At 35.6% G+C, this 3,094-nt stretch overlaps 1 protein-coding gene across 1 annotated transcript in view; it reads right to left on the bottom strand.

Annotated features, from left to right (window-relative positions):
- Positions 1-3,094, bottom strand: part of NRXN1 (neurexin 1) — a 1,407,118-nt gene that overhangs the window by 1,121,963 nt on the left and 282,061 nt on the right.

Below are 3,094 nucleotides of genomic sequence, written 5' to 3'. Positions count from 1 at the left end.
TATTTTAAGTAGAGACGGGGGTCTCGCTCTTGCTCAGGCTGGTCTCGAACTCCTGAGCTCAAACAATCCGCCCGCCTCGGCCTCCCAGAGTGACTTCTTTCTTTTTTTATTTCAAGATATTAAGGGAGTACAAATGTTTTTGTTATATGGCTTGAGTCAGGGCTGTAAGCGTGCCCATCACCTGAATAGTGTTCATTGTACCTGTTAGGAAGGTTTTTGCTTCTCCCCTCTCCCCCTTCTGCTAGTGTAACTATTAAGAGCTCCCCCTTCAACACTTACTGGTGTCTCAGATTGAATGATGAATTATAGAGTCTCCCTACTTAGATCATTATCTCTACATAATAGGTACAAATGTTTGTTAAATGGATGACTTTTTTTAAAAAAAAAGATATATCGCCATCTCATGTTTCATCATTTGTTCTTTGTCAAACTGTTTAACCTCCTTGTGCAGCAATTTTGCCATCAATCTCAAAACTTTGAAACAAAGATTGATGCTGGGAGAATTTTTTAATATCCTTAGGTGAAAAGCTCAAAAGATATACTGATGATTAACATCAACAGTAACAATTTTCGCTCACTGTGTAAGTTTTATTTAGTTTCCCCCTTGTCTTTCATTTCACCGCTGAGACCAACATCTTTATGGAGGTCCAGATGGTGCAGAGAGATTATGACAATGAAAGGTAGCTCATGCTGAGGGCCTCAAGGAAAAACACATCACGTCTTTCCAGAAAGACTAATTTCAATTACATCCTTACTATGCCTTTATCAGATGAGATGCTCACTCTGTATCATGCCTTGTGCAAATTTAGATAACATGTGAGGGGATTAGGGTTATCACAAAAGAGGGATAACATGGACAATTCTTCCTACTTTAAATAAGCTGCATCACACTTATTTTAGAAGTAGATAACATGATTCATCAAAAATGATTAACTGTATAGAAATATCATGTTAATTATCTGAGAGTATATTTTTAAGGACTTTAGGGTTCTTTGTTATGAAGAAGCTTCGAAGCATTCCATGTTTGTCAGGCTGGCCCATCCAGTTTGTGGAAGCGAGTTGTCAGAGGGAGGTGACTTCACCTCAAACATGTAACTTTTACTCACCACTCAATTCCAGACTCAGGAAGAAATGCTAATTAGAACTGGAGTAGCTTTTTAGAGTCTGCATAAATTCGGATCTGTCAACTTTGCCTCTGTCCTTTGCAAAGTGGGAAACAGTGATGTTCTACATACCATGTTAATGTATAAATAACTTCTATGCTCATTTAGCCACTTCAGCACATCCAAGAAAATGACATTATGAATGAGCTACATTACCTAGAGGAAAGAGACAGACTAAATGTCTACTTCTACACAACTTAATATGCATCTAATGTACAACTTAAGCAGTATCTTCCACACTAAGTGACAGGCAATTTATCTCCATATATCAGCATGTGTCTTGAATGTGACACAGCTTTACTGTTGAAGGAATCTGAAATTTCCAGACATAACTAAATTTTCCTATCCCCATTTATTAGTAAGCTACTTGTAGAAATCAAATTAATTGTACATTCATGACTGTGCTTGTCTCCATTTAATTAGTTTTGCTTAAGCTTTTCCTATCCTCCACTGGAATCAAGTCAAGCAGGAGGCCACTGTCAAAAAATGACAATGTTACATATGTGTATATATGAGCGCACATTTTGTCACTGCTAAAATCCCCCTATTCCTGTTATGTAAATGATCTATGTTAGTCACAGGACATTTACCTCAATTTAATATCCGTTATTTAGAGTGCTTGTTTCCTGGCAAGACAAATGTCAACAGTTTTTGAAAACTAAGCACTGTTTATTGTTTAGCTGACAGTTGTAAAATAAGCACATTTAACATTTTTGTTATTTCTTTGGAAAAAAAAATCTTGTAATTCTTGTAACCCAAATGGTTTTGGAAGAAACTGCCAGAAATTGTGCCATAAAGTCTTTACATTCTCTGCACCCATTCTCTGCTCTTGTGCTGCATAGCACATATTTGATATTTAACTTCATGAATTATAATCCATTTAGGTGAATAAATCCTTCGTTATTGGTGGAAGAAATAAAGTCTTTGTATATGTTGACACACCTGAGTCTCATTAACTAAAATTGGTTTACATCAGCCAACAAAAAAAATTATATGCAAAGAATCTTTGTTTTGACTACATAATATCAAATTACTAGCTTGGTTGAATTTTGTAGCCTCCAACTGAACAAAGCCTCCACGTAAGGCCATTTGGGTCTCTTGCCCAGCATCCTTCTGGGCACCTTGTGAGTGGACAGGTTATCTGTCACCAGCAGAACTGCTCACCAATTAACCTTCCATTAAGTCATCACCCCACTCTTGGCCCAACTATAATTGTCTCCTTCAAATGGCTTTTCTATTACTACTCACAATCTGATTTAGATCACAGATACTTGTTAATATTTCTATATCTGGGAATAGGGAGGAGCAGAAGGAAAAACATATTCTAACAACTAATGGAGAGAAGAATGTCTCTCAGGAAATTTCTTATATTGTCTTTATAGAATACAGGACAATTCTAAAATAAATCATATGTTATATCATGTTGAAAAGTCTTTGGACTTGACTCCATAAGTAAACCATAGAATACTTATTAAGCTAGCACCAAACATTTGTACGATCCTAGTCAAAATTGCATAATAGAGAATGAACGCAACAATGCTATTCAGTGTGTTAGCATTAAGTGCTTTAATGTCTAAATATTTCATTGCTCTACCCCTTGGAAACTAACCTGATGCCAATTTGTGAATCTGATAGATTCATGAGTAATTAATTGGTAACCAACTACTAATTAGAAAAATAATTTATGAAAATTAAAGAGGTTGATCTTTAAATGTTCAAGAGATGACTTTCCATGGAACCCCTTCAAGTATCACATTGCTATTATAAAGCAAGATTAAGATTTTTACTTACAAACTTTCATGTCAGTGAACATTACTTTTCTACCTCTGCTAGCAAAGCAGGTCTTTTGGACTCTGTAATTTTTCTGTTCTTAGGATTATATAGTAGGATTATACAGCATACAAACATACTGCTATAAGAATTTTATGCTG

The sequence above is a fragment of the Propithecus coquereli genome, unplaced genomic scaffold (assembly GCF_000956105.1).
Source record: "Propithecus coquereli isolate 6110/MARCELLA unplaced genomic scaffold, Pcoq_1.0 Scaffold136, whole genome shotgun sequence".
NCBI classification, from domain to species: Eukaryota; Metazoa; Chordata; class Mammalia; order Primates; family Indriidae; genus Propithecus; species Propithecus coquereli.
This window is presented reverse-complemented; position numbering and strand designations above follow the sequence as displayed.